We start from the raw sequence: 13,213 nt of genomic DNA, 5'->3' as shown, positions 1-13,213 counted from the left end.
GGGGGGGGGGGGGGAGGAATTCCTAACTGACATCTTCCTGTGGTTAAGAAGGAAACTGTCCAGTTCAAGCTGTAAGCAGCGTGTTGGGGTAAAGCAACAAGTGTGGTGTGGGTGTGGGGTTTTTTGGTTGGTGGTTTTTTTTTTGGGGGGGGGGGGGTGTGGGGGCTATTTTTTGGTCTTGTCTGTCTCCGTTCCCCCACCCTTCTAATATTAGTCTGTGGCTACCGCTAAGACCCCACTAAAAAGACTGACCCCACTAAAGATGGAGATAGATAAGCTTGAGGGGAAATGTGAGACAGCAACAACCCTGCCCTGTTGTCTGAGAACGGGAAGAGGTGGAAGGAGGAGGTTTCCCTTTGTAAAGGTAAGCTTAAACGCAATATATTCTTATATACTAAAAAACACCGCAGGTTGATGCTATGGAGATTCTTAAAAATATTGCAGTTATCACAACTGAGAGAAAGGTAGAGAGAAGATCATGAGATTTCGTGAGCTGGCTACAGAGCACTCCTAGCTGCTACCTGCCTTTAACTGTCCTGGATAGTGGGGTCCTACAGAGAGGGAAAATACAGGATTTCTAGACTTGTGCCCTCGTATGGAAAACTACTACAATAAATGAGCATCAGAATTGTGGTAAATAGCTATTCAACCATATTTTTTGTGGCATTTACCTCAGGAGCTAGACGTTATGGACTCCTGCTTCATTGCTTTGCCTGTCCTCCCACTCTTTGGTTCCCCTCTCTTCCCGTGGCCTCCCAGAGCATTTAGTATAATTGTTTCTGATAGAATCAGGGTACATTTCATAGATCTGTGGTAAAGTAAAGCCTATGCTTTCAGGGAAGACAGCAACCTTAACTGATGCTTTTGTAGTGAGTTAGTGAAATGGGTCATAGGAGTGAAAACAGAATTTAGTTAAATTTAGTCTGTTTTAGGAGGCCTCTGAGCTGCAAGTGACAGGAAACAGAATATTTAGGGCAAATATCATGTATGTGTCTTTACTCTTCTTATAGCTGCTATCCAAGGTGTTCTAGGCTAAATATAGGCCTGGTCTGACTGCAGCTCTTCTGTTCTTAGGACTTCTTGTATGCAGAAGCCTCTGGCAGCAGTGATCCAGAAATAGTGAGCCAATCTAGGAGGTGGCACTGTATTTCCCGGCCTCCTCTTCCAACCTTTTTTCACAGATTACTTCTATGTATCAAAACTGTTGAGACATTGGCTAAAAATGAAAATTTTCTACCTGATTATTTCCTTCCTGGAGCCAGGGTTTCCCGCAATCCTGTTAATCTGTGCTATGCTTCTCAAACAAATGGTGGTATTTAATTTTTATGCCTTCGCTTGGTACCTAGGCATGCTTAATTTACTTAAAGTATTGATGTTACTAATCATTCAGAAAAGTTTCCCACAGTTTTGTTATTTCTTTGGTATGCAAAGGAGCCAGCCTTATTCTGGGACACTAGGAGTGTAAATGCTATTCAAAAAGGAAAAAAAAGTCTCTTTAAAATGGTTATGAAACAGCAAAATTATCCCACCTTTAGTAACACTGAATTCTAAGTTTCCAACTTAGGGCCAGCAGTATCAGCTGCTTCTGCTAGACCAGAAATGGGAGGTAGAGGGAGAAGCTGGCTGGGGAGCAGCCCCGCTGGAGAGGGCGGCACGCGGGCCGGCAGCGTGCTGCGGCGGCCAAGGAAGGCCACAGCATCCCATGCTGCCTTAACAGGAGCGCAGCCGGTAGATCGGGGGAAAGGATTATTCCCCTTGGCTTCGTATCGCTAGAAGGGAGATTGTGCGGTCTCCCTGGGGTTTTCAAGACCCAATTGGATAAATCTGTTCGTTTTACTACAACATGGCGTAATTCTAAAATTAGCTATCTTTAGAATTTAAAATCAAAACTGCATGCAGGCATTTACTAATGACTGAGAATCAAAAAAAGTCGGTATGCATCTTAAATAGTCTTGCACTGTTTTGCGCTACATCAGCCCTATCAATTTAAATAAGTTCAATAGAAGAAATTCATATGCAGGGAGAAAGGTTTTCTAAATTTTTCCAATAAAATGAATGGAAATGACAAGGGTCGTTGTTGCAGCTGCAGATTATGAGTAATCTCCACTTGAGAGGACTCTGCTTCAACTGACTGAAAATTACAGGCCTTAATTACTTCTTTTCTTAAAAGGGTTTTAACTTTCAAAAGTTTTTCTGGTGTCTTATTTCTGTTTTTAATATTGAATGAAGTGGCATTTACCTGTGTTCAGAAGCTGTTATATCTCTGTGTTTATCTCTGTCCCAGCAGGTAGCTGGGCATCTCTATGTTCTTCTAGAATAAGTAGTTAACATGATTTGACAGCAGTTATGGAGAGATGCCATAATTCCATACACAGGAGTTTCTAGAAAGAGCAGTTCTCGCAGGTATTAACCAAAAATAACATCCTGAAAACTGCTTGAAAATTGAAAGGTTAGGTAGAACTAGGAATGTGAAATGCAAAAGACAGGAAAAAGTTCTACTCCCATCCCATACATAGAATTTGAAAAATGAGAGCTGATAGGTGAGTGACCAAAACAGTGCTGTGGATGTCCATGGTGATGCTCAAGATGTTTATGATCATGTTATGTAACTGACCTTCTGCTTCGCTGTGTTCCTGCTAATTTTTAGTAATATGTACCCGCAAAATACATTTTCTACCAAGAGCTTGCTGTGCAGTTTACAGATTATTTAGCCTTGATCCTATGAAATGTATAGGCAAAGGAACAGAGAATAAGATGCTGTTTGATATCAGATGCATGTTTTTCTGAGACCATTGTAAATTCCAGCTGCCAATAACATTTGATATTTTTTTGACAGCTGTGGGATGCCTGATTTTGAGTTGATACAGGTCTTGCGTGCCCCTAACAGTGTAAACAGAAAAAGGTATAGCAAGAAGTTACCAGTTAGCCAAGATCGAGTAGGATTTCACTTTGCGTATCAATTACTTGGCTAGAGGTATTTATAGATTCACTAAGCAATCTTTAATGCAGTTTCATAGAAAAACATTTGTTTTAGGAATGACAGTGAAAAACAATGATGGGAGTTAAAGCTAGAAAGACAGCGTGTTCTAGGAGGACCATCCATGCTTCATGACCTAACAAAGTTGACATTTGCAGATAGCTGTCTGAGTTAGTCTCTCCTCTAGCAGCATTGATCTCTTAGGTACAATATTTACCTCTTTCAAAAGTAAGATTATAAGTAATGTACAAGAGAAGTTGCATTAGGTAGGCAGAGTGGACAACTTTACAACAAATCTTCAATTTGAATGTGGAAGCAGTGTTGGTAATAAAATAGGGGGAGACTGTACAGTACCAACTTTATATAGCTATACATTGCTTTTATCGTCTGTTATCGTTTTATTGTTGCTACATATGTTATATGTTACAATTACTATCCCCATTCTTGGTTTCCTATTTTTCTCCTTTCACAACTTATTTCTCAACAATCTTACAGGCAAACACGTTTAACTGCTACCTTCATATGAATGATGTACAGGTTTTATCCTTCTGTACTGGAGCAGACTATTTCTGACCAAATTCCAGTCTTGATGTAACACCACTGATGTTTAGATGTTTAATATTTGTAAGTTCAAAATAAGGTTTTTAATTATTTTTTTCCAAGAGCTTTATCTTTTTTCATTTTTTCTTTTTTCTTTTTCTTTTTTTTTTTTTTTTAAATTTTTTAAATACAACCATCCTTCCTGTCAGTCTGGCCTCAAAAATAGATTCTTGCATCTATACTGGATCTGAATGTACTGATGCCTTCTGCTTAACAGGTCCTCTCCTATCCGCATACATCTTTCAACAGATATATCGTATCCATTACATAACTGGCATTTTTGTTTAGGTTTTCATTTTTTTACTAGTAAAGACAACTTGACTTTGCTTATTCCCATTCAAGGGACAGATATGCAGACCACTTTTAGTCTGTTGCTTTGCTTGTGTCAACCATCTCTTCTCTCCATGTGTACCTCTTAGCTCCCTTTCCTCCACCACGTTAAAGTTCTTGTCTTTCGATGCTCCAAAAAAGAACCTTTGTTCCCTCTTCTGTTCTTCATCTCACACCTGTACGTATTCTTAGGTTACCTCAGCCACATTAAAATTAATCTTTAAAAAGCTTCTTTGCCATATTGTTTACCCCAAAAAATGATCATGATAAATGACAACTGCTATCTATGCTTACAGCTTGTTGTGATGGTTGATACTGTCTCGCTCTATCTTTTGTGCTGTGTTGTCTTTCTGTAACTCCTGGCTTTGTCCTCTCTTGTGCTTTAATGGTAAGCTTTTTATAGTGGGGAGCTTTTTTGTCCTTTCTATGTACAGCACCAAACAGAACATGTAGAGTATCTCAGAACTGTTGCCCAATCTGGAAATAGGAGCAAAAAATTACCAGCTGCCAGGGATTTTTAATTTAATCTTTTGTGTGTGTGTGTGTGTGTGGAATCTAACTATTAAACTTTAATTTGATTGTTATCTAAGGGAAATAAATTAATTTAATAGCAATAATTCTAACTTTTTAAGAACTCTCAAATGGAATAAGGCAGTTCCAGTTAGTAAGTTAGTTGTTAATTTAAATACTCTTATCAAAGATATTATGGCTCTTTCTGTTATTTCTTTTAGGAGGCCTTCCTATTTGATTCTTAATCATGAAAATGCATCTGTTCACACCTGGATCAATGTGAAGATCAGAATAATATATAACGCTATATAATAATGTCTTTTACACTTCATGTTATGTTTATATAGTTTTAAAAGATGTTAAGAAATCTAGACTATATTTGCTTTGTATTACACAGTATCAGCAAAACAGCTTTCCAAAGGGCAAATCTGCACCTTTCATTCAGTTTTTTTAGTAAAATTACTCTCAGTGCAATGTAGTCGTCTTACTTGGTCAAGGCCATTTATGAAATGTACTGGCAAATTCAAGTTAAGCGCTCTTCTGTGGAGCTTGCCTCATTTTTCATTTATTGGAGCTTTGTTTAAGTGTATGGTTTTCCCCTCCAGAGCCACAAGGATTAGGTATTTTCCATTTGCTGCTAGGCGGTACGCCGCAGGGACACGCACTGTACTGCTGCTTTTCCAAACAATGTGTCGTTTGCCAGAGAGACTGAGCTGCAACACCCATGCACGCAGCTGAAGCTGTCAAATGGACGACAGATTATTTTTGCTATACGCTTTTTTTGTAATAAGTAGTACTTAATATCTTGCCTTTTTGACTACAAAGAATAGAAAAAAATCATGTGACAGTGGAAAACCAGACACCATGAGATTTATCCCTTGCTCTATATGAAATCAAAGATAGTACTTTGGTTTTCAAGTTCACAGTTTATGTATCTTTATTTAAAAATCTTCAGTAAACTTGCTAATATCAGTAACTTTGTTCCTCTGTTTTTTCATAATTACACCGATTTTTTTGCAGAATTTATAATCCCCGAGGAAAGGAACAGTTTGCTTTAAAGTGATCAACACCTTGACACTGTCGTCTGCAAAACCAACCATCCATCCTCCCAAAAGCAAAAGCCTCATTCACAGAGGTACCACCCAATGCAAAAGTGCCTGCCTGCCTGATAAAGGTCACTTGTAACACTGTAGCACACACTAAAAGTGTATGTACTAGATGTTGAGATAACTAGACGCATCTCATGCCAAGTTTTTATTACTTAGGTTTCTCATTATTTGAACAAAAACTTATGCTCTAGGGACTTCAATATGTGCCTCTCTCCTCTGGAGAATCCTGTAAGCATACTTTCTTTCCTTGTAGTTAATAAACACACAAACACTTTAAATCAAAAACAAAGAAAAAAGACATAAAGCTGAATGTGGAATATAAATGAATTATTCTGCATCCCCTATTTTGAATTATGGACTTGTTAAACCATGTAAGAGCATGAACTTTATAGCCATTTATGGAGCTAAGCAAGAAGACATTAATTAAAAATAAACAATTTGCTGTTGCTCTGTTTTTATATTAGACAGTAGGATAGTATGAATAGTTGTCACTGCTGTATGAATGTCTGGTGTGTAACCGTAAAGATGAAAGTAAGCTGTTTAATGTTTTTAGTACTGTAGATTTCTATAATTTTTGTAGTAATTTCAGAAACATAAAATATTAATATATAACTTATTCACCCAGAACTAAAAGTAAAGGGAGTAATTCCACCCACTGCTGTGTTACATAGGATCCGCCAGGCTGATAAAAGCCAGGTTGGCATATTCAAGTCACTCCCGAAGATTTTTGAGTTGAGGTATGGTATGTCCTAAATCGCTTTCTGTCTGATGATCTCAAAGACTGAATCATTCTAGTACTAAGGCACAGATTAAGGATGTCTATATTTTGTGTTCCCAAGTCCTAAAAAACATTCAGGGCTCAAGTGATACAGCCATGTTTGCATAATACAGCAGCTGACCTGGAGACCACTTACCAGACAGTACCTATCCTGCTAGGATTACTGAAAGCAATTAAGAATCTTTATTTATATTTGCATTAGTAATACATTTCACATCAGGTATTATGCTTATTTGTTTATTGTAACTTATGTGCATGTGACATTTACAGTCTGGCATTTATTTCTGAAGATTTTTGTGGTATAAGGAAAAGCCCAGGTAATTTTTGGTCTATTCCCTATGCAGTTTTTACAGGCCCGCAGTAAGCTGAACATATTGCCTGTTTTCTCAGAAACCGATAATTGTTAACAGGAGGTAACTCCATGAAGAAAATGTATTTGCAGTGATTATACAAGAAGAAATGGTGAGTATTCAGCTCTTACTGCCATGAAATGTCCATGTGAGCTATAGCACATTAGTCGTAAATAGTGACCAAAAGATGTTCAGTTCATCTAAAAGCATGTTAACAAATGGCTTGATCTTAGTGTAGAATCACCTACAGAAGTAAAAATGCTACGTAAATGATTCTGATAGCATATAGCTCAGTCTGTGAGGAAAAAGTAAAACTAGATCCAATAGGTGACTGATGAAACTAGCTTAATTCAGATTAAAATTGTGAGTTAAATTCTTGAGAAAAATATACCTAGAGTCTTCATCGCTTGCGGTTTTCAAATAAAGACTGGATACTGTAATTTATGCATGTTTCTAGTCTTACATAAAGTAAATGAGAGGCTCTTTATGAGGGATGCTCAACGAAAATTGCCCCAGAACTGTCTTAAAATATTACCATTTTGTTTTCAAAAGGTCAGTGGATACTACGTATAACAGGCTGTCATTAACTCTGACCATGGACTAGTGCGGAATGCCAGCACACGTCCACTCCCTCTGCAAACGGCGCCGACACCTTGAATCTGTTGAGTCTCCTTTTCCCTAATTTTCAATTGGCGTTAACAACACATATATTGCACAGTGCCCCCTCTTTCAGTATAAGTGCTTGTCATACTGGCTTCACTGCTTTCCCATAAATCATTCCTATATGGCATTTATTCTTAAGTTTTACAGAATTTAGAGCCTGATTGTTTTCTATAGCAATCTTTAGTGTTGCTTAAGTCAGTAGGTCAGAGCTATAGGATGAGTCTTCTACTTACCACTGGCTTCATGGTAGGATGTTAAGCAAGAATCCAACTTGTTGGTTAGGTGCCTAAATAGTTTAGGATCTGGGCTGGAGCTGGAGCTGTAAAACTGGGATAATATCACTTCCCCACCTCAGTGGAGGGCGGTGAGGAGGTGGCGAGTCATAATCAGCACCGAGTAAGTTAAATGGGAGCCTGAAGATTCAACCTATGAAGGAGTCAAGGTATTTTGTGGATCCACATTTACTAAAATACATGTATACATGTCTTATTTGAAAGAAATGCTTAGGGAGAGAACGACATTGAAAAGACAAGCTTGAACTGAGCCATAACCTACTACTTATAAATGATGTGTAAGAGAACACAGATAGAAAAAAGGTGACATTTACCCGTGAATTTTAAATCTAGTGAGGGTGACGTTACTGAACAATAATAAATTGAAAACCTTGAAAAGAAATGAATACCTGAAAAAGAAGGCTTGAAAGAATAATGGCATAAAGGAAAAAAAAAAAAACCCCACATAAATTCAGTTTTGTATTTGCTGTGAAGTTTTGTGTTGAAATTAAAACAATAAAAGCTGTTCTCTATTCACAGGTGCTGGCCCTTTTGTGACCACAAACCAAACAAAAGCATCACCTTTTTGTTTACTGCTGAGGAAGAATAACGAAGAGAAACATTAAGCCTTAAAACCTCTCACTAGATTACCTTATGACTTGCCTTTTTTTTTTTTTCTTCAGGTAAAATGTCTATTGATATTTTATTTATTCTTCTCTTCTCCTCTGTACAGCTTCTGATGTGTAAGGTTTTCCAGTCAACCAGAATATAGACATCATGTCCTCTGCCATATGCACATTGAAATAAAAAGTCATTTGCTTGCTGGATATAAAAATAGCTCTTCTTCAGATATAATATCTCCTTCAAGTTCTTGTGGTCAAATATGTGTTCTGATAGCTGTCACATGAAGCACATCATTTGAATTAATGAAACATCTATGTAAATTCTAAGATAAAGATTTAAGATAATTCTGACATAATATTTAAGATTCTGTGCTTTGCATCTGCTCTGTTTCTTTGAATAAAAGAATTGAATAAAAATTGTATGAATGATACATTATAAATGATTTTTTATCTCTACTGAAATTATAGTCACATCAGGTCATTATTTGAAAGCTTAAGTCATGGCCTAAGAATAGAGCAGAAGACTGTAAATGGCAAAATGTATACATCTCTTAATTATTTTATTGTATCTATGTCATAGGATTTAAACACCCCAAGCTACAGGTGTGTTAGTTTCAACATTTGTTTTGTGGCCTTATTTTCTGAGAGATTTTTCAAACAAGCTCCTTAGAAGCTGATTCAAACTAGGTATAAATGTGCAGGATTTTACTCAGTGTAGTTTTATTTGCCTAAAGGTGGGTCCAGATCAGTCTTTCTGTAAGATGAATTTCTCATTTCATGAAGTACAGTAATACTTGCTGTAGTGTCACACAGCATGGTGATAAAAAAACATTATTATAAGAATATAAAAAGCACATATTTGCTGCAAAAGTGTCCATTTTCAAATTATGTGTACAGCTTTTTGGCAAAAGGTGCAGCAGCTATTGAGACAATTTTTCCAGCAACTTTTAGAGACAGATCTTTCTTAAATATCTGACAGCTATTTTGTTTGTGAAACATCTATACTGTGTAGAGGTATGAATAATTTAGAACATTGTACTAAAAATATATAAAAAAACCATTGGATGATGAAAGTTCCTGTGAGCCAAGCAAATAGGTGAAGACGTGGGAAATCCTGCCACTCCTGAACTCTCTGCCTGCCACTGATAAAACTGGCATCACGGATTATCACAGCACAGTGTTTTCGTGCTCCCCAATATAAGAGTTTAACTTCTGCTCTGTGGATTTTGTCTTAGAACATGATTTATGATTCCTAAGATTTTATGGTTCCCACAATGAAGAATGTTTCTGTACTCAAGCTCTTTCTTGATACTGGTTGCATCAACACCTCCCTACTTGTACTGCAGATCCCCTGAACAGCAGACATTAAATAACAACATATACTTTCACTGTCGACAATGGTAAACAAATCAGCATGATTCTCACCAGTTTCCTATCTCAAAGTTAGCAAACAAGAAGAAGAAAACATGCAACTTCAAACAGCTTAATACAGTGGAGAAAAGTAAAACAAATATAAATGCAAGAGCCGGGGAGGAAAGCAGATAAGACCATACACGTTGTCAGGGAGCAGGGTGTTTGCCAGTCTGCATCAAGATAAAACAAAAATAGCAATTATTCAGGTGCATATGAAAATAAAGCAACATTTCCCTCTCATCCACCTATAGCAGTGAACTAGGTATTTTTAAAAACTTTGTCTGACCTTCTCCTGTAGCCAAAAACTGCCCTTGCAAACCTGTGAAAGTCAGCCAAAATAAGTTCCAATGTGAAGCACCTGAGTATGCAACTTTTGAGGTGAGTATTCTTACTGAATTCTGTGGGCTGCTTACATGTTTAAATGGGTCTTTCAATATTTTGATAAATTGAGGCATGGATCATTCAGTTATAGTTACAGAGTTTGCTGGAATAGAAACTATGTGCTTGGGAAAAAAAGTTAAATACATGTAGAAAACATTTTGAATAAATGCCTTTTAAGCCTTATGAAACACAACATTAAACAGCAATAGTTTTAGTGGTTGCAGCAATGATTTTTCAAAAGGATTTAGCTTTAATTTTGGCAGCTGTTGGATATGGGATTGGGAACACAATGGGCAATTTTGGAAATCTGACTCCAGTTGCATGAGTTGGACCCTTCTGAAATTTCTCAAATGAAATAAAAAACCCAGTTCTTTTGGTAGATTGGAAGTGAAATTCCTGAGATGCTTTAAAGCCGGCACAAGCTGAGGGAGAGATGAGGAAAATGTCAGTTCTGCACTCCGCAAACCAATATCATAAAGACATGATTGCAGCCTGACCCAAAACATGAAACAGAAAAGAATCACAGTCCAGACACTGTTCAGAAAAGGCTCAAAACAGTAACTGTCTCATCTAAATTAGCTCCTATATTAGTAAAGAAAAATGTAACTAATAGTAGGTGGTTTTAAAGGAATTCATCAATATTTAGAAAAAAGATCATTGTTGTTATGGGGGACATTTAAAGCATATAACTTCCTCTTAGGAAATCACAGAGATTTTTATTCCTCGCTAAATATTTAATCAGAGCAGATAAAAGAAAATCTCTGCAAAATCTCCTTCAAGCCACTAGAGGATGAGTACTTCTCCATCAAAATAAATAGTTAAGCTGTAATGTAGCTTATCTAAGCCACACTAATAAGTTATTAGACTGGTAATACAATTCAAATTCTAGCAAGTGTAAATGAGGCAGACAGCTTGAATCCTTATTGAATACTAAGATTAGTAATTTGTTTTATGAAAAGCTGACTGTAAAATTATTTAAACTATGCATATTGGAACATTAAAATGCATAGAAAGATACAGCATTTTGGAAAATCACTAGCTAATTAGGTAAGCATAATATTTTCTGTTGTACAGTTAAATATTTCCTTATGAAAATGGCAATTATAATGCAAACATTGCTTATATATTCTGTAAAATGCTAAGGAAACTCATGCGATATAGTTATGTCCAATCTAACTCAGAACACCGTGTTATGTCCTGCTCTGTTGGTTGTGTTGGTTGACTCGCTTATTTTAAAAGTTGTTCTCTTCTGCAAATACCATGCTACTACATCAACAGAATTCATTATCTGATCTAGCTGTCAGTCTTGAAACTATCTCGTCCAATACTTATCTATATTGTCTTAATAATAAAAAGCCTCAGACATAGATGAGAATTCCACCACAATTACCGAATCCTTTGGGGGTACCAAGAACAATTAAAAAATAGAGGCACTACATAACCGGTCTATTCAGGCATCCTGTTTGTTACGAAGGTCAGTCAGCTGGTTAACACAATTAGCATCAGCCAGGACGAGAGCTTGAGCAAAAACAAAGATGAGTCAGGTTAGAGAGTAGAACATCTTTTCAGATCGTCTGGTTCTGATGATTTGTTCTATAAGATGATTAGAGAACTGGCCGAAGCTATTTATTAACAACTATCTTTGACAACCTGTGTGGAAGGATGAAGTCCTAGGAGATTGGGAAAGGACAAACGTTTTCATTGAGGAGGAGGACAGAGAGAATTACAGCCCAGCTGCTTTAACATCAAATGACACAGCAACCTGGCATATACATAGAAGTTATTTCAGAGCACTTGGAAAATAACAAGGAGATGAGTAGCAGCCTCTGTGGACTTATCAAGAACAAATCATGTCAAACCAAATTGTTTTCTTGTAGAACAAGGCAACAGATTTTGTGAATGGAATAGAATGAACAGTTATTATAACTTGACATGGGCAAGGCCTTTGGCATTGCTTTCCACGACATTCTTATGAACAAGCTTAGCAAATTAATAAGAATATGTTTCTCACAGTTGTAAACTTGGTTGGAAGAAAAACATACTTAAAGAACAGTAAGTAGTATTTCAGTCTCAAAGTGTAAGAACGTCTTCCAGGTTCCTGGATTTTACCGAGATAGGGCATTAAATAAGGATCAGTAAAGAAAAGAAGATGATGAACTGGTCTGATAAGTACAGCAGGTTTTTTTGCCTCAACATGTGAAGGGCTCTGATGAACAAATATTGGTAGAAAAAGTAACCTTACGGAGAAGATAGTTGTAAAATGAAGAAACAACTCAATTCAAATGTATATAACTGAGATTGTTTTTTTATTTGTATTACCACAGTGCTGCAGTAAACATCAGAACCCACCGTTGTCTGGGATTATGGGGAGGTAAATCTGCTCAGTGTGAACGAAGGGGTCATTCCAGGGCTCGGGCGCAGCCGGAGCAGAGGCAGCAGAGGGAGCCGGTGCGGCACCGAAGAGGCCGCTGCGAGGGAGCGGGGGCAGTCGGGGCTCCTGGGGTGATGCAGGAGCAGTGACAGTTCACCTCAGCCGGATGCGGGGATCTACGATCATGTTCAGGCTGCTAGAAACCCTGGGGAATTTTCAGTTCAATTAGCATCACCGGTTATTTCTGCCCGTGATACAGGTTTCAGTCGTACGTGAAGTGCAAAGGTTTATGAAGTGTAGCACGCTGCTGCCATCAATTCTCCTGTAACCCTATGATAGAGGTCTGAAAAGGCGTTAGATTTCAACACCTCACTTTTGCAGAAGCAAACGAATAGAAGGCCAGAGAATGTGTATTATCTTCCTGCTGTCCGTTAACTGATTTACAGACCACGTATCTTAGTTCTAATCAGAGGCAGTAAAAAAAATCCCCAAAAGATGAGCAAAATATAAATCGATTTTTAAAAATCAGCCATAGATAACCTCAGTTGAGAAAACACACCGGTTTTTTTGCAATATGAGAAATGACAGGATTAATTTTTATGATTTCATCTATCTCTACGTTGGTCTTAATAGAACTTTAAAGTAATTATCAGCACATTACACTTGTGAAACAGTAACTAAGAAGCTAAACGGTGAATTCTCCTCAGCAAGGACTTTCTCTTCCAGGGTGTTTGTCGGACCCAGGGCAGCGCTCAATCCCGGCGGGCGCTGAGGTGCCGAGCGCTATCGCATTCCCATTTGCACCCGTCGCGCGAACAGGAGGCGCGGACGGACCA

This window comes from Fulmarus glacialis, unplaced genomic scaffold, assembly GCF_000690835.1.
Source record: "Fulmarus glacialis isolate BGI_N327 unplaced genomic scaffold, ASM69083v1 scaffold19143, whole genome shotgun sequence".
NCBI lineage: Eukaryota > Metazoa > Chordata > Aves > Procellariiformes > Procellariidae > Fulmarus > Fulmarus glacialis.
Note: the sequence above shows the minus strand (reverse complement) of the source record.